This window comes from Hylobates moloch, unplaced genomic scaffold (genome assembly GCF_009828535.3).
Source record: "Hylobates moloch isolate HMO894 unplaced genomic scaffold, HMol_V3 SCAFFOLD_6, whole genome shotgun sequence".
In the NCBI taxonomy this organism is placed as follows: domain Eukaryota; kingdom Metazoa; phylum Chordata; class Mammalia; order Primates; family Hylobatidae; genus Hylobates; species Hylobates moloch.
Window position 1 is genome coordinate 37,688,597 of NW_026652281.1, and position 21,240 is coordinate 37,709,836.

At 39.1% G+C, this 21,240-nt stretch overlaps 1 pseudogene; it reads left to right on the forward strand.

Annotated features, from left to right (window-relative positions):
• Positions 1 to 4,932: 4,932 nt before the first annotated feature.
• The window catches only part of LOC116470526 (KICSTOR complex protein ITFG2-like), a 30,547-nt pseudogene continuing 14,239 nt past the window's right edge, over positions 4,933 to 21,240 (forward strand).

Here is a 21,240-nt window from a genome sequence, read left to right on the forward strand (position 1 = left end):
GATTTCTGTCTTTACTATTCCACTTAAGAAATATCAATCTATATTTTATTCTAGGGCTTTTATGATTCTCAATATTTTTAAATGCCTATATGTTCAATTTTTCTAAAATATATTTTGATTTGGAATAGTAATATACTACTTTTCATAAATCATTAATATACTGTTAAATATACATGTTAATATATCTTAAATATGTTAAATAACCCATCATATGTTCACTGACTTGAAATGTCTCATAATATAATACATTCTAACATTCTAGTTTAGGCTAGATAATTCTTTTTTCTTTTCTTAGAGATGGGGTTTCACTATGTTGCCTAGGTTGGTGTGGCAATTCACAGGTACCATAAGAGTGCACCATATCCTCCAACTCCTGGGCTCAAGTGATCCTCCTGCCTTAGTGTTCTGAGTAGCTGGAATTACAGGCAAATGCCACTGCACCCTGCTCTACTAGATGATTCTTTATATTATATTCTAATTAACTCTTGATTACATTACCATTCATTACTTTGTAATGAATTTTAATATAGAGGTGTTGCTTTGCTAAGTTGCAGACACAAGGATAAGAAAGACCAAACTGTGGTCCCTGGTGGAGTTTCCTAAAGTATTGCATTCTGAGACCCAAGTCGAATGGCCAACTGTGCTCACCTTCTACTACATGTGTGGTTCAACAATTTCCATTTCATGCTCTGGAATGAATTATGAGAATAGATAGTTTGCAAATCAGTAAGTTATAGCAGAAAGACAGGTAGACCATATTCCACCACTTACTTGTTGTGTGACCTTCTTGGTCCTATCTTTCCTCATCTGTAAAATAGCATTATATACGCACTGAACAAGGATTTTGTGAAAATTCTACTTAATAAATGGAGGCAACAAGGACATTTATCACCCTATGAAGTAAATAATTAATAGAAAATAATTATTGTGTGCAGCAATTTTTTTTCTACTAAAAATCAGTGATAAAATGTAGCATGCAGAACTACAGGTGAATATTTCTCTGGGTTGGGTGCCCACACCAAAAACATCAATAATAACAATGAGAACAGATTAGTAAGATTCTAAAGACTTGCTAAGGATATGGCCCATTGAAAATTATTTTCAGCCATGGTTAAATATTGTTTTTGTAAAAAATTGGTTTTCTGAGTTCTGTTTGTGGGCATATGATTACTAAGATATTGTGTCATTTGGATTGCTGTGTAGGAAACAAGGAATGACCAAATGGGGAAATTTCTATCTAAAGTTGAGCTTTTTCTGAGTCTTAATTCCTGAAATAAAACTAAAAGCAAAAAATAAGTTTTTTAACCAATAGCTTGATGAAATATGTTTACACCAAACTAATATGTTGTAAAAAATTTCATAAATTTAATCTTCCATAGCTTGAGTTATAATTAAAAAAAGAAAATTTCACTCTTTTTAGATGGACTGAAAAGTAAAGATTTATTTGGGAAGAATATAAAAGAGAAAAAAATTAGGCACTAAGATACTACAAGGGGCTTTTCTTACTTACTTACAATAACATTGCTAGAGTGCTGAAGATCTAATTGCAAAAGCAATATATGTTAATTGTAAGAAACTTAAACATAAATAAAAATGTAAAGAAAAAAGTCACTCATCAACCCACAATACATATAATATTCAGTCATTTTTCTAAACATAATAATGAGTAAATATGGGGTCATACTACCCAAATGATTTGGTAATAATATAACAGTAACATCTAAAATGTTATTTTATATTGGTTAATAATATGATTTTAATAGTTGCATGATAATCCATATATAGCCTATGGATTTTTATTTTTTAGAGAATTTCCTATGTAGAACACTTAGGTTGCTTCCAACATTTCACTGTGATATGTGATACTGCATTAGAGGTACTTAGTAAGTGGAAGTTAGGTTCCAATGTCAGCATGCAAGGCAAAATCTCATAGTCATAACTGTATCTGAAATTCTCTTAAGCAGTTGCCACCTGTGATACTAATGTTCTGCCTCTCAATAGATTCGACGTGGTCAATTCTTCTTTTAGAGTGTCAGTGAGTATTGTTTTTATTATTTTTTGTTTACAGGTTACAAAAAGTGACACTGACATTTTTTAAGCAAAAGAGTTGTTTATTAGAAGATTATCAAGAGATTATCCTTTACTGGGAACCAACAGGCAATAGGATTTGATAAATGGGCAAAAACCAACAGGCATTCAAAGGCCAGGCTTCATGGATAGAGTCTGGTCTGTGCTTCAGTACTTCTGCTGTAATAGATTGGGACTTCAAATAGCTATTCTGTCTCTGCATCCTTTTCTTTTGATTACAAGTTCTAGTGGATTAAGCTCAGGTGATGTTGTCCACTGCTTAATTGTACCAGGAAGCAGACAAAGAAAGTTTTTTTTTTTTTTCTTTTTGGTGGGATAAACCATGAGCAACAAGAGATAGGAAATGCCCTCCCATGAGAAACTTAATCATGAGGAAATTCCACCCAAAGGGAAATCAGGATTCTAACAAGGGGTGGGAGAGCATTCGGACACCAGGAAGCCAAGAGCAACAAATATTGCGGTCTAGCAGGAAAAAAAAAAAAGGTGTGTGTGTGGGGGGTGGGGGGTGCTAAGTGCCAGAAGAGAAGTTGGCTAGAGTTTACAGGTCGCATTGTGTGAACTAGAATATTACTTAGCAAAATGACATCTCGTTGCTGTAAGAAACACTCTGGGACATAGCTCTCTTTTTGTGTTCACTCTTTAGCTTAAGCTCATAGAATGGAATGACAGGATTTATAATTATTTTTACAATGGATTTAATGGCCAAATCTATGTAAGTTAACTTTGTACATGCTGGAACTCCACCTTATGAATAACAACTAAAATCTTTTCTGAGATAAGCAATTTTAGAATATATATTTTTGAGTGGATATCCAGTTCTACGATGTCCTGAGTGGATATCCAGTTCTACGGTGTCCTAACTGGGTAGAAATGATTTCTTGATTCAACCCTAAGATAGTGTTTAGGGAGCACTTGAACTAGAAATTTCTTAAGATAGTAGAATGTCTCAATAAGATATACAAAGATTTGCCATTTTCTGGTATTTTACAGCTTTCTGTAACTTTGTCTTCACAAACAAAATTTGGCCTTTTCACAAAATTTGGCCTCTTCTATTTTCCTGATAACGTTGTGTCCATTGGTCCTGAATTTCATTATATATTTTATCCTCCACTTCAATGCATCCTTTTCACTCTTAACATACTTTTACTTCACATGCAGAAGAAGCAATAAGAAGCAATCAATTCCCTAAGATAAACTACTCTGTGTGTCCTGGATTTTTCTTTGACTTCCACGAAAATCTTAGGTTGAAACTCATTCTATTCTCATCCTTATTCCCTTCCTCCTTGCCTTTGGAATGTTGTAGTACCTGCTTGCTCTTTATAAAATGATTTCTCTCACTTTCATTTCACTATCAAACTTTTGAATAAAAATCCAAGACCTTCCATTTTTTTCAGCACTCACTCTCTCTTTATACAATTGTCACACTTCTGTCTCAAAATTACTTTCGGGATAGTCAATAATGAACAAGTAACTAAATTCAGGGGCACTTCTTGACTTGTACTTGAACTTCTCGGAGGCTTGAGCACCAGAGGTCATACTCTCCTTGAAAATGCAGATCTGTATTACTTATTAATCTAGCCCAAATATTTTTAAGTACTTTAATAACTAACTTTGTCCTCACAACACCCTTTAAGGTGGTACCGTGATTGCCCCCATTTTACAGATGAGAAAATTGAGGACCAGAGAAGTTAAACCCTTGTCGAAAGACCAGTTCAAATGTCCTTGATTCTTTGCTCTCTCATCTCTTAGGTATTAGACTCCTTTGCTGGCTTGCTCCTGGCTTCCTCCGTCCAGTACCCTCTGTGAGCATTTCATTCCTCAAGGCTGCTGTTGGTCCTCATTTTCTCGCTTTGCTCATTTACTTTAAATAAAGTGATCCTATATTGTTGAGAAGATTATCATCTTATTGAAAAACAATTCTTACTACTCTTGTAACACATTTTGTTCATTTTGAATTCAAAGTTCTCGTTTATTTGACCATTCACATCTAAAAGGTCATTTCCCTTTTCTTCTGCTATTACATCTAACACCTATTAAGGCCTACCCTTTACTGATCTTCCCTGTCTTGTCTGGACTCCAACAACTCTCATTGTCTGAAACAGTCTATTTGGTAATTAATGACCTCTTGCATTTTGTGTTTGTTTCTTATATGCGTGTATTGTACTATAAAACTGTACAGAAAAATCTTGCAAGGATAGGGATCTGTGTTTTAATTATTTTATATTCCTTTTCTGTCATTAGTATTCAGCATCTAATATAGTAGTGAATACACGAAAGGTAATTTGTCAGCTAAGTTCTTTGATTACAAACAAGAGAAAACAACTATGGGTAATATAAGTAAAAGCTAAATTGCAGTAAGGATTTTTGGAGCTCATGTTGTTGACAGGAGATGAGGACTAATGATCCATTAGCCACTGACAAGAATGCTGCCACTGGTCAAGATGGAACTCCAACTACTTTCAATATCTTAGACTCATTGCCAAAGATTCAAATTATAGGAAAGAACATCTGATGGCCTGCCTGAGATATGCCTGCTTTCCCCCTAAGGAGAAAAGGCTGCTAATTAGAATCAAATCAGGTTGTATTACATAGAAAAGAGGTAATTCCTCCAAAAGAAATTCTTTTGCTGTTAGAAAAGGAAGAAGGATATTGGGGAACAAACAATAAATAAGTTTGTAATAGGTGCTGAATAAACATTTATTGAATGAATTAGTCAGTAAACTTGTGACATTAGTCACCACACTTAGGTTTAGTTTTGCACGATTAGTCTGATGTACTTGGGTTTATTTTTTCTATATAGAGCTGAGCCAACTGGGGACTGAAAAAATTCAGAGAGACAGAACCATGCAAGTTAAGGGCATTGTACGGATGAATTTAGAACCTCCAACGACAGCAGGCCCTCATTTGGATGCTTGGATTCTAAAATGTTTGCTAAAAGGTAAGTCAGAGCATTTGGTCATATGTCATCTAAACTACACTTTCACCTGTACCTAAGATGTACGAAGAGGCTGAATGATATAGATACTGGTTTCGAGGTCAGTATAGTAAATTTAAAAAGTTATTCTAACCCAGCTCTTTACTGTTAGGCATTCCTTTCCTTCTCTGATTCCTTATAGGTGAAAGAAGGGATTGAAAGATATGAAATGTAAAGTCCCACCAGTTAAAAATTCCACTTTTCCAAAGAGAAACCTCATTCATATTTTATATAGTTTTAAGGTGACCCATGGTTAATTATTCCTTCCTGGATATAGTTATAGAATCTCCATACTCACACTAGTTAAGGAGGTGAGAACACTTACCAATATCAGAGGAAGCAAATGAAACATAAAACCTTCTCAGCAAACTAACATAAGAACAGAAACCCAAACACTGCATGATATCACTCAAAAGTGGGTGTTGAACAATGAGAACACATGGACATAGCGAGGGGAGCATCACACAGCGGGGTCTGTCAGGGGATGGGGGCTAGGGGAGGGACAGCATTAGGAGAAATACCTAATGTAGATGACGGGTTGATGGGTGCAGCAAACCACCATGGCATGTGTATACCTATGTAACAAAACTGCACGTTCTGCACACGTATCCCAGAACTTAAAGTTTAATTAAAAAATACCTTACTCAAAATTATTCATCTGCTAAGTGAAAGGACTGTAATTAGAATTTCCTTAAATTCTGTTTGTTGGCATGCTGCTTGAAACTATTCTAAAGTTATTTCAAATATACATATTTATGCCAAATGACAAATCCATTCAAATAAGACAGTAAGAACTCTTCCAGAATTATTTTATTTATATTTCATCTCCCTTCTAAAACTCAGTGGTATAGTTGTTCTTGAATTAATAATTGTTAATCAAGTTTTTACTAAACATCTCAAGTCTTATCAGCCATATATTATCTTGATATTAAATAATATAATACAGATGATCTAGTATAAAAGAAAGATTAAAATCTCAGGCTCTAACGTCATACAGACCTGGGTTAAAATGCTTCTATGAATTATCAGGATTCTCCTTAGGAGGAGCAATAGATTTGTTTTGAAGGGATATACTTTGAGAATAAAGAATGAGACCCCCCAAGAGCATGCTTAAAAGCAACAGAAGCAGAGAGCAAGGACAGGAGTTTGTTTCTTTCCTGATAGAAAGAGTGGGGAAAAGGGCCAAGTCAAAAATTGGCCAAATCCCAAGGAATGCATTGTGTGAGTAAACTTCTTGATGAAGAAATATGTATCTGTAGCTGAAATCAAGGTAGGGCAAAAGAGACAATACATGTTACAATGTCTGATTTACTTTAAATTACTTCAGCATAGATAGTATGATATGATGCCAATTACCTTACATTTCAGCTCTAGAGGTAGACTATTTCCTGAATAATGCACCTTGCAGGGGTGGTCAGCTAGCTTGTACCTATAGTTCTCTCTGTACTTCTCTGAACACCTGAGGCTTTTCATTCTATTATTACTACAGTATTATATTTACACACTCTATTACACTTATCTGTATATTTATCTGCTTTTCTTATTTGAATTTGAGGTTTGGGGGTGGATGGTCCAGGACCATAACTTACTTATTTTTGTAAACTTAACAATTATCAGGGTGCCTGGCACACGGTAGGTATATCATAAAAGTTTCTGAGTAAGTGGTAGAACAAATGTAGAACGAAAGCTTTTTGAGACCTCTGTTTTTATAGTAGTCACTCTAGTTCAGATATCAGGTTAGAGAGGGCAGTGGAGCCAGTGATGCAGTTTAGCTGTTTACTTGCATTTCATCCTGTGTGGAGATCTTTGTTTTGTTTTATATTATCCTTTTCCCCTAAAAGAAGAAAAGTGGCTTATACATACAAATAAACTACAGTAGGATAAAAAATAAACAGGTGAATAAAGATGAATGAAGGTAAAATCAAGATAGGAAATTAAGATATACCAGGGATACAGTTGATATAAAAAGTTCATAAAACAAAGATGCTGCATATTTGATAAGAAGTGAGACGTAATAGTGGTTCTGAGCTTTCCTTTAACAAAACAAAGGAAGAAACAAGCCTAGTAGCAAAACTTGGCAGTGTTGATGGGCTAAATACAAAGCACATACTAAGAAGAATGCCAATTTTTACTTGATCCTTAATTAAGCTTTTGGACATTGTCATACCTGATAAATATTTCTACCATAGGTGTTCCTCGCTTTGTTTTTCAGCTTTAGTATTTGTGTTTGATTTTTTAAAAAATTATTTCAATCTCTGTTAAATTTCTCTGATAAATTTATGAATTTATTCTCTGTTTTTTTGAAGTTCACTGAACTTCCTTAAAACAGCTATTTTGAATTCTTTGTCTGAGTGATTATGCCTCTCCATCACTTTAGGGTAAGTCTCTAGCACCTTAATTTGTTCGGGGAGGTCATATTTCCCTGAATTTTCTACTTGCAGACATGCAATCATGTCTGCACATTGAGGGATTAGGTATCTATTTCAGTCTTCACAGTTTGGCTTTGTTTGTGCCTGTCCTTCTTTAGAGGGCCTTTCAGGGATTCTAAACATACTGACTGCTGTGTTCCCTGATTCTCTGTCCATTAGAGTTGTCCCAGCACTAGAAGACATTCTAAGCCCAAGCTTATTCCAAGTCTTGCAAGGACATTGAAGTTGATGCAGCTTTCTGGCCCAGATGGACCTGGGGAAGAACCAAGTAGGATACTGAGTCTGTGTAGGGATGCTGGCCAGGGTCCTGAGTCCAGAAGACTGTCGCGCTGGCTCAGATTGGTGTGCCTCCCAACAGATCTTTAAGTAGGTGGGATAGGTCACCAAATTCAGTAAGAGAGACTGGAGTTTGAGACTGGGATTCTCCCAGGATCTTCTGTGGGAAGGAGGCTGATGGGCTTATCTTTTTGGCTAAGACAGACGTGCATCACCCAGCAGGTCTCTGCACGAGTGGTGTTAATTCCTCAATTTCAAAAGGAGGAGCAAAAGCTGAGACTACACTCTCCCAGGATCTACTGTGAAATGGAGGCTGCTGTGCCTATCACATTGGCTCAAGTGGGCATGTGTCTCCCAGCAGGTCCTTGCACTTATGGAAAGTTTCCCAACTGCAGCAGGAGAGGCTACAGAATAGACTGGGCTCCCATGGGATCTACTGTGGGACAGAGGCTGAAGAACCTGGTCTTGGCTCAGAGGAATGTGTGTAACCCAACAAGTTTCTGCACACGTAGTGTGTCTGTAATTGGTGGGTTCTTGGTCTCACTGACTTCAAGAATGAAGCCACGGGCCGGGCGCGGTGGCTCACGCTTGTAATCCCAGCACTTTGGGAGGCCGAGGCGGGCGGATCATGAGGTCAGGAGATCGAGACCACAGTGAAACCCCGTCTCTACTAAAAATACGAAAAATTAGCTGGGGGTGGTGGCGGGCGCCTGTAGTCCCAGCTACCTGGAGAGGCTGAGGCAGGAGAATGGCGTGAACCCGGGAAGCGGAGCTTGCAGTGAGCCGAGATTGGGCCACTGCACTCCAGCTTGGGCGACAGAGCGAGACTCCATCTCAAAAAAAAAAAAAAAAAAAAGGAATGAAGCCATGGACCCTCATGGTGAGTGTTACAGCTCTTAAGGTGGGGCGTCTGGAGTTTGTTCCTTCTGATGTTCCGGATATATTCGGAGTTTCTTCCTTCTGGTGGGTTCATGGTCTCGCTGGCTCAGTAGTGAAGCTGCAGACCTTCGCAGTGAGTGTTACAGCTCTTAAGGCGGGGCGTCTGGAGTTGTTCCTTCCTCCTGGTGGGCTCGTGGTCTCGCTGGCTTCAGGAGTGAAGCTGCAGAACTTCGCGGTGAGTGTCACAGCTCATAAAAGCAGTGTGGACCCAAAGAGTGAGCAGTAGCAAGATTTATTGCAAAGAGCGAAAGAACAAAGCTTCCACAGTGTGGAAGGGAACCCGAGCAGGTTGCCACTGCTGGCTAGGGCAGCCTGCTTTTATTCTCTTATCTGGCCCCACCCATGTCCTGTTGATTGGTAGAGCCAAGTGGTCTGTTTTGACAGGGTGCTGATTGGTGCATTTACAATCCCTAAGCTAGACATAAAAGTTTTCCACATCCCCATCAGATCAGTTAGATACAGGGTATGGACTGGTGCACTCACGAACCTCGAGCTAGCCACAGGGTGCTGATTGGTGTGTTTACAAACCTTGAGCTAGATACAGGGTGCCGATTGGTGTGTTTACAATCCTTGAGCTAGACATAAAAGTTCTTCAAGGCCCCACCAGACTCAGCCCAGCTGGCTTCAGCCAGTGGATCCTGCACCGGGGCTGCAGGTGGAGCTGCCTGCCAGTCATGCGACATGTGCTCGCACTCCTCAGCCCTTGGGTGGTTGATGGGACTGGGCGCCGTGGAGCAGGGGGCGGCGCTCGTCGGGGAGGCTCGGGCGGCACAGGAGCCCACGGAGGCGGGGGAAGGCTCAGGCATGGCGGGCTGCAGTCCCGAGACCTGCCCCGCAGGAAGGCAGCTAAGGCCTGGTGAGAAATCGAGCACAGCGCCGGTGGGCTGGCACTGCTGGGGGACCCAGTACACCCTCCGCAGCCGCTGGCCCGGGTGCTAAGACCCTCATGGCCCGGGAGCGGCAGCTCCGAGTGTGGGCAGGCCTGCCAAGCCCACGTCCACCCGGAACTCCAGCTGGCCCGCAAGCACCGCGCGCAGCCCCGCTTTCCCTGGCGCCTCTCCCTCTACACCTCCCTGCAAGCTGAGGGAGCCGGCTCCCCCCTTGGCCAGCCCAGAAAGGGGCTCCCACAGTGCAGCGGTGGGCTGAAGGGCTCCTCAAGTGCTGCCAAATTGGGAGCCCAGGCAGAGGAGGCGCCGAGAGCGAGTGAGGGCTGTGAGGACTGCCAGCACGCTGTCACCTCTCAGTAGGATAGTTCCCTGGCTGAAAAAGGAGGGGCCAGGTAAGGCTATTTTTATTACAGTAATTAGTTGGTAGTAGTTGAATTGAGATCATCTCTATTTAGTTCATACAATAAATCCATGTCATCAGGATGTAAGATATTATTTCTATTTTCTACAGCAGGTGGTAGAAAAAGAATATAGCACATCATCAGGAATTAGTTTAAGCCAGTAAGGTACCAGTTGTAAATAAAGAAAATATGAATATAAAATTGTTGACTGAGCACAAATATTTGTCTCTCCTATCTATCAGGACCTTTTAATAATCACAAATAATACACGTTGAAAAAATAAAAAGAATAATAATTGTTCCAGGAAAAATTTGAAATTGTGTCCAGTCTTTTCCTGTGCCCCCAAACAAAAAGTTTGGGAGTGAATACTAATCCTTATACAACACATGGGGGCTGGTGGCAGACCGTTAGGGGAAAATACTTCTAAATTTCTAACTCAGAACTTTCCTGAAGCCCATGTGCCTGAAATATAAAGAAATCATTTCTAAAATAAAATATTTATTTGTATTTACAAAAAATACTTGCAAAATGTAGCTTTTCAGCCGAAGAAGGTGGTATATATTGCAGAACACTTGTAACTGCATGGGATATGTAAATTCACGAGATGTGAAACCCACACTCTTTTGTCTGTCTGAAGTTAAGCACTGCAAATTTCCAGAGGGCTTGGTTTAAGATTTAGTCCGTTGACTAATGTTCTGCAATAGTATGCAGCAATAAATTAATTGCTTGAGGATTATCTTCTGTTTCGATATATAGTGGTAAATATGAGAGCAGAGGACATTAACGGACAAGAAATGTCAACAAATCTGAAAGAGAGTATTTGGAGACAAGTTGATGAATGAAATAGAACAAAGAATTCCACAGCGCAGAATTACTGGGGAGGAGCTCTTCCAGACAATAGCAAAGAGCAGCTTCTTCCAAGCTACTTCTATGTGGTCTGAATAACCCAGATACCAAAAATAAAAAGACATTGTGGAAAAGGAAATTACAGGGCTGTTTGACTTACTAATATAAATACAAAGAACATAGAGTCAAACAGTGTCTAAAACTAATGAACAACTATAGCCAATTTTGGTTTATCCCAGAATATAAGGAAGGTTTAATATTAAAAAATCCATAAATATGTCTAACCCCTTATTATATTAAAATAAACAAGAGGCAACATCTGATTATATTTAATATCCATTCATCATTTCAAAACTCTTTATAAGTTAGAAAAAGATGAATAGAATTCCTTAACCTGATAAACAGTAAATGCTGTGCCATACTATATAGCACTCAAAATAAATGAATCAGAGTGGCATTTAAAAAGAGATAAATCTTGGCATTATAATATTAAATGACATTCTTTCTATAAGGTCAAACAACTAAAGTGAAACAACATACTTTTAACAATACATAGATACAGTAAAACTATATTAAAAGGAAAGCCATGGATTGAATGACATAGGACTCAGGAGGATGGCGGCTTGAAAGGGGAAAGCCAGGGGGCTGGGATGGAGAGGCTAGAGCTTATCTGAAGAAATTGACTCCTGTTTGAGATGGTGCTTTCAAAGCAAATTATTACAGAATTAAAAGCAAGAAATCAACTAAATAAAATCACCAGGCTTGAAATAATGACCACATGTTATCATGAACCACAAATTATGATTAATCTAGTTTCCTGTACCAGAGGCCAAATGAAAGAAAAAGGATTTGATCATTTGGGAAAGAAAACAGCAGGATAGTATTTGGAGGTGGATATGCTGAAAAAAATTTAATTAAGAATTGCAAGATTTGAGTGCGATTTTATACTGACAGGGAAAAGGCGTAATGAAAATGAGGCTGGGGACATAGGAGAGAAAAGGAATAATCAAAGGAGTGGGTAATGCTGAGCAGGCAGGCTAGAAACAGAGCACTGGGGTGATGAGCCTCTGAGAGAGAGATTCTCTCTCATCCTATCAAAAAGAGATGAAGTAAAGGATGTGGACGTGAAAACCTGTGCTGGTGTGGTGGCAGGAACTTGCAGGAGTTCCCATTTTACGACGTATATTTTCTCTTTAAAATGGGAATCAAGGTCATCTTCTGAGTGAGAGGAGTGGTGGCAGGTAGGAAGCATAGGGAGAGCTGTGAGTGTTTGTATGATAGTGGTTAAGACAAATGTCCATCAGGAATAGACTGGATAAAGAAAATGTGGCACATATATACCACAGAATACTATGCAGCCATAAAAAATGATGAGTTCATGTTCTTTGCAGGAACATGGATGAAGCTGGAAACCATCATTCACAGCAAACTATCACAAGAACAGAAAACCAAACACCGCATGTTCTCACTCATAAGTGGGAGTTGAACAATGAGAACACATGGACACAGGGAGGAGTACATTGCACACTGGGGCCTGTCAGGGGATGGGGTACTAGGGGAGGGATAGCATTAGGAGAAATACCTTATGTAAGTGATGGATTGATGGGTGCAGCAAACCACCATGGCACATGGATACCTACGTAACAAAACTGCACATTCTGCACATGTACCCCAGAACTTAAAGTATAATTTAAAAAAAGAGAGAGAGAGAGAGAAAGAACTGGCTCCATGTCAGAGATATTTAGGTTTGGATCTTGGCTCTCAGAGGTCACTATGGATGTGAACGTATTTATACATTTCCATCGTGATTGTGGTTCTCTTCCTTCTTTTTTCTCTTACCCTTTTCATTTTGTTGTGTTTTTTTCCTTACCATTCTTCTTCTTCAGTTCTAGTTAAAAAAAAAATCTGTGGAGGAACTGCATTTTATCTGCTTTGGCCATATTTTCATTTCTGTATCAATCAAATATTTCTGGGTAAACAGGAAACTAAAACTGTTTAAGCTTGGCCCAGGTGCCTACTTGGAACCCTCCACAGCAGATAGTGGTATGACATCTGTAAGAAGGTACCATCTCCCATTCAAAGAGAATTTCCTAGAAGAAGGAAGGGTACTGTTTTGGGCAGGAAGAACAATAGGAACTCACCATATTATTGGAGTTGTTGATGATGTGAGGATTAGGCAGTAAAACTAAATAGAGAAACACTTCTGGCCAGTGTAGAATTTCTAGTTGAGGTCAAAGAGCATGAACTTATAGTTGCAACAATCTGTAATATAATATTGTATTATTTTTGGCAACAATAGTCTGCAAATCTGATGCAGATGAATTTTTCACATTGGTCCAGATTTGAATTTTTCAGAGAAATGTAATAGGAGAAAGATGATAATATTGGCAATATAGAGGATGAAGAGGTAGGTAGATGATATGATCAAGGGTATACATGAAAGGTGGTGACAAGATGAGGGAGGAATGGGAGAAAATAGAGGATTGGAAAGGTTTATGGGGAAAATCAGCCTAAAGAAACTGAATTGGTCTGAGATCATGATTACAGAATTGAAAGATTTAATGTTTCAAGAGTTGATAATTATAAGATAATACGTTTACATATCTATCCATGGAAGTAGTTTACTAATGTGGAATTATGATGACGGAAATGAGAGATTAAGAAACAGATGCTAAGGTTCGTCTGGGTCATTCACGTACACATTGACATCAGCCAAGTCAAGGTTCATCTGGGTCATACATGTACACACTGATATTGCCTGCAAGTCTTGGGGTGAAAGGAGCACACTGAACCAGATGCTAAAGGCTTGAGTGAAAGAGAAGACACACAGTTGTTTACACTTGCTAAATTTATTACAGTGATGACTAGGAACTATTTTATCCTTAGGGGCTTCAGGCTGAAAATGTGATTTCTTTCCACGTTTTTATCTTCACGCCATAACACTTTGGATGTGGAAGTTATTAAAAAGGAATTTTACATGAGGTAAGAATGGGTTAACGAGTCATAAATATGCTTAACACAATGCTCATTATAAAGCTAACAGATATTGTGAGACATCCCCTGGAAGTGACATCCCCTGACTTAAAAGAATTTGTAATTTGCAGAAGTTAGGTTTACACATTCAAAACAATTTGAGAAAAACAGTATAGGGTACAAAGAGAACAGGTGAGTAAATGTGTACAACAGGTATTTGGAGAAGGGATAGGCCAATTTTATTAGATTCTTATACGAACTTTGAAGAAAAGAAGTGATGGATACTGCTTTAGGAACTCCTTTATTTTTATGGCTTAGAACTACATTTTTATATAGTTTTTTCATCTAAGATTAAAATAAAATTTTTTCAAACACAGGACATCCTTTTATTCTTTATTCTCTATCGAGGTGCTCTTTAATTATCTAAAATTTTTAAAGTTTTCTGACTCAGAGGAAATTCCTAATATCATTATCTTCATCCTTTCTTTTCTCCAAAGTACATACCCTCTGATTTGGGAATTCAAAATGACATTACTCATTTAAAAAATAACAAACAAGTTGGATTTAATGTAATGATTTTTCCTTTGGTTTCTTCCCAAAGTTTTCATAATTTCCACTGATGTATAATTGAAGGAAGACTTTTTTCCCCTCCAAGATCTGAGTAGATCTATTTTGCAAAAAGAAAATCAAATGTTTTTTCACAGAGGTTAATAACAATAAAGCTATATAATTTATCAAAATTATGATCCTTAGCTATTTGGGAGAGTCCATGGTGTACCCCAAACAAAATGCCTTTTCAGCCAGTCACTATCTTATTATTCAGTTTACATTGCTAGGATACGTGGCCTATTGCCATGACATTGTACTCAGTAGTGCCACAGGCAGTAGTACCCTTTGCCAATTAGAAAATTCTTCTCGATTCAGAAAAAAAGGGAAGGGATCTTAATTATTGGAATAAGGCCACGGCAGGAAAAAGGATATTTGTTATTAGAGTAATAACCTCACACTCACCAAGTCTCTTAGGGGGAAAAATTAAGAAAATTAGAAAATGAGTATTTTCCTTTAATTTTCCAACTAAAAAAGCCAAATAAAAATATTGACAGTTTTGTCCAGGCGCAGTGACTCACACCTGTAATCTTAGCACTTTGGGAGGCCAAGGCAGGTGGATCACCTGAGGTCAGGAGTTCAAGGCCAGCCTGACCAACATGGTGAAACCCGTGTCTCTGCTAAAAATACAAAACCTAGCTGGGCGTGGTGGCAGGTGCCTGTAATCCCAGCTACTCTGGAGGCTGAGGCAGGAGAATTGCTTGAACCTGGGAGGCGGGTGTTGCAGTGAGCCAGGATTGCACCATTGCATTCCAGCCTAGGCAGCAGAGTGAGACTCCATCCTGGAAAAAAAAAAAAAAATGACAGGTTTACTATTTCTCTCATAGTTATATTTCAATAATGTGGTTCAAAAACCTTGGCTTGAAAGTGAGGGTATATGAAAGATTGTCAAAGAGATTACCACAATAAGTGGGAAAATAATTAAAAAATTAAATTTCCTGAGAACAGGCAATAATAGCTCTGCCAACGGTTTTTTGGTTTTTTTTTTTTTTTTTTTTTAATCGGAGTCTCGCTCTGTCGCCCCAGGCTGGAGTGCAGTGTTGCGATCTCGGTTCACTGCCAGCTCCGCCTCCCAGGTTCACGCCATTCTCCTGCCTCAGCCTCTCCTAGTAGCTGGGACTACAGGCGCCTGCCACCGCGCCCAGCTAATTTTTTGTATTTTTAGTAGAGACCAGGTTTCACCGTGGTCTCAATCTCCTGACCTCGTGATCCACTGCGCCCGGCCAATGGTTTTACTTTTGAATATAAATTTGTTTCTACGTATGTCTCTCGGAAAAACCCTTGTTATTTAGAATTGAGTTCCAGCTTCTTTTTCGAATTTCCAATTTATCATTGACTGGAAAACATTAGAAAGCATGCTTAATGACGAACATCTATGAATTCTAGCACTTCCATAGAAAAGTAAACTGTTACTCAAGTACTGTTCCCATGTGAAGTATCATTGGCAGAGAGAACGTGGAAGAGGAGAGACAAATCCTTACCCCCTTAGGCTGGAGAAGTGGTGGTGTGAACAGGTATGTGCCTATTGTGTCCTTTCTCCTATATTAACAAGGGAAGAGAGCAGGGGTAAGACCCCAAGAAACTTTAAGGCTCTGATGATTTCTTTTTTTCACTCCACAGCCAGAAATACCCAATCAGGCAAACATATTTCCCTGCGGGCTATTTCTTCGGTGCACGTGGGTTGAAGACTAAGGTGAGTGCGGGTAAGTGTACTGCTGCCAATTATAGGTTTTGTTTCTTTCAGGCAGCTGGTATTTTCATCAGCGTTACAATGAACTGAAGATAGGGGCCAGCTGTTCCTCCTAAGAGGAGGTGGGATGGGAAGGGTGAAAAGCCTGGGGCCGGGCATGCCCACAGCATATTCCTTTTCTTGTTGCTCTGGTTCCGAGCCTCGAAGTGAGTCTGCCTCAGGAAGATGGTGCTCATTCCTTCCTAGGAGCCAGCTTCAGAGCTTTGATGTATGGATAGACCAATGCAGTAAGTACGTTTTCAATAAGTCACTTTGTCAAATAAGCACTCAGTTTCCATGCTGACCAAGTGTCCGTGATGACCTATGGTCATTGATGTAGGTCAAGCTTACATATACAGGCTGTCCAGGGAGGCTACCACCTCATCAAATTGATAATGTTAAGTTATTCTTCAGATACTTGGAGGAAAGGCTGAGGACTGACTAGGAAAAGGAGGAAAAAGAAATTATGGGTGGTAGCCTTTTCTTCTTCTAGAATTCCGCGGTCTCCTGTAATGTAGCCTAAATTTGCAAACTTAACAAAACAATGTTAACTAACAGGAATCATCTTTTTTGGAAAGCAAATTAGTAATTAGCTATTATTTCCCAATTAAACTCCTGAGTACTGTGATAAAGAATTTCAGAGATTTCGTAAATGGTTGATGAGTGAACAATTTCAGTTTAGTCTCATCGAAATTGCGGTATCTGGAAATTCCTATTTGGCTTTGGAAATATTTTATTGTTGGTTTCAGTTTTCAATATGGTAAGTTGAGAGGCAGAGTTTATATTTCATAGGCTGAGGACCAATGTACCTTGGTTGGAATACTGGCTCTGCCTCATACCAGCTGTGTGAACTTTGGACAAGTTACTTAACCTCTCTGTTACTCAATTTTCTGATTTATAAAATAGGAGTAATAATTATAGTACTGAAGGGTTATTGTAAATATTCAGTGAGTAAATATATGTGTGCCACTCTGAATATTGGCTATCACATAGTAAATACTCAATAGATATTAGCTGTCATTCTTTTCTTTTGATAGTGAGATTTGATGTATTTGTGAAATTTGACATATTAGTGAATGGGCTGCATCAGAGGCAGCTAGTGAAACAATCTTTAAGCTAGATCTTGGTCATATAGTATCAAAGATTCTGATCTCAGGTAATCCTCCCACTAGGCTGCTAGAAGTTCTGTCTCTAGGTATGCTCCTTAAGGGCCTTATAGAGACAGGAACTTTACAACTATGAACTGCTGTCCTTCAAGTTTTTCCTTTTTTTGTCTCTGTTAAACTCACTTTGCTGCTCACTTCCAAAGGTAAAATAAGAACTCTTAACTTTGGTTCCAAGTTATACTTCAGACATATTTTCATTTTGGCACTACATTTTATGTCCATTTCTCCTACTGGACTGTAAATCTTTGGAGGGACTCTACTACTTCTCTAGCATTTAGCACAGAGTGTGGCGTGTGGTAGATGAATAGTGAATAAGTCTTGAATGAAATTTATTGAACTCTTGACTTCTTAGAATCTGCAAGCCTTCCAACCCATTCTCCCTTTATGATTTGATGTCATTTTCAACTCAAGTGAAGACCCACTGAATTAGTCTGTTTGGGCTGCTATAACAAAAATTTTATAAACCAGGTAGCTTATAAACAACAAACATTTATTTCTCACAGTTCTGGAGACTGAGAAGTTTAAGATCAAGGCACCAGTAGATTTGGTGTCTGGTGAGGGCTTGCTTTCTCATGGGTAATGTCTTCTCACTGTGTCCTTGTATGGTGTGAGGGACTAGCTAGCTCTGTGATCTCTTTTATAAGGACACTAATCCAATCACAAGGGTTATGACCTGGTGATCTAATCACCCCAAAGGCCCTGCCTCTTAATACCATCACCTTGAGGGTTAGGATTTAAACATGAATTTGGAGGGGAAACACAAACACTCACATTCTGCACCACTGCCACCACCTGCCCCACCAAATTCTTGTCCTTCTCGCATGCAAAATGCATTTATTCCATTCTAATAGCCCCAAAAGTCTTAACTCAGTCAACTCAAAAGTCTAAGGTTCAGAGACTGGTGTAAATATCATTTAAATCAGATATGAGTGAGACTCAAGGTATGACTCATCCTTAGGCAGTTTTCTCTCCATCCATGAACTATGAAATCAAACATGTTACATGCTTCCAAAATACAATGGTGAGACAGGTGTAGGACATTCCCGTTTCATAATGGAGAAATAGCAAAGAAGAGGGTATCAGGTCTCAAGTAAGTTGTAAATCCCAACAGGGCAAACAATACTAAATCTTAAGTCTCTAGAATAAGCTTGTTTGACTCTATATTCCACCTTCTGGTCACGAGGAGGTGGAGATTGGGCCCTCAAGGTTCTAGACAGCATTTACCCTAATGGCTTTCCAGGTGCAGCCCTCATCCCACCTCTCAAGGGTTGGAGTCATGTGCCTGTGGCTCTCCCAGGCTGGACTTGTATATACAGACAGTCCTACCAGTCTGAGGTAATGGGGATGGCCTTGCTGCACAGCTCCAAGGAGCATTCCCCTAGTAGGTGCTTTCTGTGGTGGCCTCAACCCTGTGGCAGCTTTGTATTTGCAAAACATTCATAGATTTAAATCCCAACCTCTAAGGTAATGGTATTAAGTGGTGGGACCTTTGGTAGGTGATTAGATCATGAGCATAAAGCCTTTATGATTGGGATTAACACTCTTGTAAAAAGAGACCACAGAGAGCTAGCTAGTCTCTTTTCCATGTGAGAACACTACAAAAAAAGTGCCATCTATGAACCAGGAAATAGCCCTTACCAGACACCAAATCTGCTGTTGCCTTCATTTTGGATTTCTCAGTCTCTAAAACCGTGAGAAATCAAAGTGTGTTGTTTGTAAGCCACCCAGTTTATGATATTTTTGTTGCAGTAGCCCAAAAAGACTAAGATGTCTGTTTCATGCTGGATAACTTTCATTCTGCCACACTGCACATTGGCTCTTAGGAGCTGCTTACTTTTCTGTATATGATCCAAAGCTTTAGGGCTCTTCAAGTAAAAGGAAAATCCCACAATCTCTATATGCCATGTTTATGAATTTCAACTCTATTACATTTTGGAAATTCTGTGCCTACTCCTGGTCATTTCCCTTAATGGTTTTTCCAAAATACCTCAGAAGTCCTATTATTTTGTACATCTCATTCTCAGAAGCTAAACTTTTCCTTTCCTTTGCTGAAAAAATAGAGGCCACAGCCATTGGATGACCTTGCCCTTCCTGCTTTTCAGTTCCTAATTTATTATTTTCTCGGCTGTATCCCCTCACTCCTTGACTTTTTTCCTCAAATTCTTCAATGTGTCTTCTGGTTGCTCCAAGATCTCTGTCTGTCAACTGTATCTTCTTTCTCTTATATCAGTCCTTTCCTTTCTACTGCTTTTTTTCCAGACCAGAAAACAAGTTGTAACATTGTAAAAATTTTCCTCTTAATTCCACTACTATTAAATGAATCACTTGAACATCTAATCCATATTTTTCTTTTCAACTTCAACTCTAATTCATGTGTCAAGCATCATTCTCTGGCTTCTATTAATATCTTTTTTTTTTGAGATGGAGTCTCACTCTGTTGCCTAGGCTGGAGTGCAGTGGCACGATCTCAGCTCATTGCAACCTCTGCCTTCTGGGTTCAAGTGATTCTTCTGCCTCAGCCTCCTGAGTAGCTGGGACTACAGGCACCTGCCACCATGCCTGGCTAATTTTTGTGTTTTTAGTAGAGACAGGGTTTCACCATATTGGCCAGGCTGGTCTCAAACTCCTGACCTTGTGATCCACCCGCCTAGGCCTCCAAAGTTTTGGGATTACAGGTGTGAGCCACCATGCCCAGCCAATACCTTTTGAAAAACAGTTCTCACTGAAGTTTCAAATTTCACATTGCCAAATGTAAAGTCATTGCTTCTTAGCATTCTTGATCCATCTGTGGGCATTATATTCTGCTGGCCATTTCCCTTTTTCTTGACATTCTCTTCTCCCTGACGCACAATCTCCTAGCTCACTTCAGTCTGTCTGGTCTGTCCTCCATAGGTTTTCAGTAATTCGCCCATCCCCTCTCACTTTTATTTCATGTTTGTGTTTCCATTCTTCCTTGGACTTCCCAGTTGGTTTCTTTTTGTTGATTTCATCCAGTTTTATGATTCTAGCTACTGCCTAATTATCAACTCCCAAAAGAATATCTTACTTTTTGCTTTTCTCCTGAGACCAACATTTCCAGCTGTATACTAAGTATCTTAACATGAATGTCTCATAAGTGTCTCAAATTCCACATGGTTCAAAACAAACTCTTAATCTCATCCATTGTTTGACCATATGAAGACAAAGTGAAGAGTTCAAGAATTCCCTTCCATCATCACAGATGTGAGTTTATTTTTACCTCTGGATGTCATTGAGTAAAGAAAAAGATCCAGAAGGAACTGACTCATGTGACAGCTAATGCTTGTTGGAAGTGATGGGAAGCAAGAATTGGGCCAGGCAGATCCCAACTTGGAGAATCTTCCTGGGCACACAGTTTAAGAAGATACAGTGCAAAGGGAGATCCTGGTTTCTAAATATGCATTTGGTTACTGGGCTATGAGGTCAGAAAAAATGGACCATGGTGAGAGAGTACAATAAAAGAAATTTGAGGAGGGAACCTGAAACACTTTCCCAACTACTCAGATCTGCATGAAACAGACCTGAAACTTGCAAGTTGGTTCTTGTTATATGTAAAATGTTTATTTAGAAACAGAATGCTTGTTTCCCAGTGCCGCAAAGAAATAGCACTCAAACATAAATTTAATTCTCTCAGCAAGGCAATCTTTACTTTCTGCAGAAAGGGTGTTCATCACAGATGGAACAATGGCGAGAGCACATCTGAACAAAAGAGGGAAGTAATTTTTATCTCATATGCAGTTTGTCCTTGCCACTGTGTCCTGTGTCCATTGGCTGGAGCCAGACCACACAATCTAAACTAAAACCCAACTGGCTAAAAACTTAAAACTTTTCTAAATAGGTAAAGGCAATAGACAAAGGAAAAGAGGAAATTGCTTACAAAATGACTTAGAAGAGTAATAACATTCCTA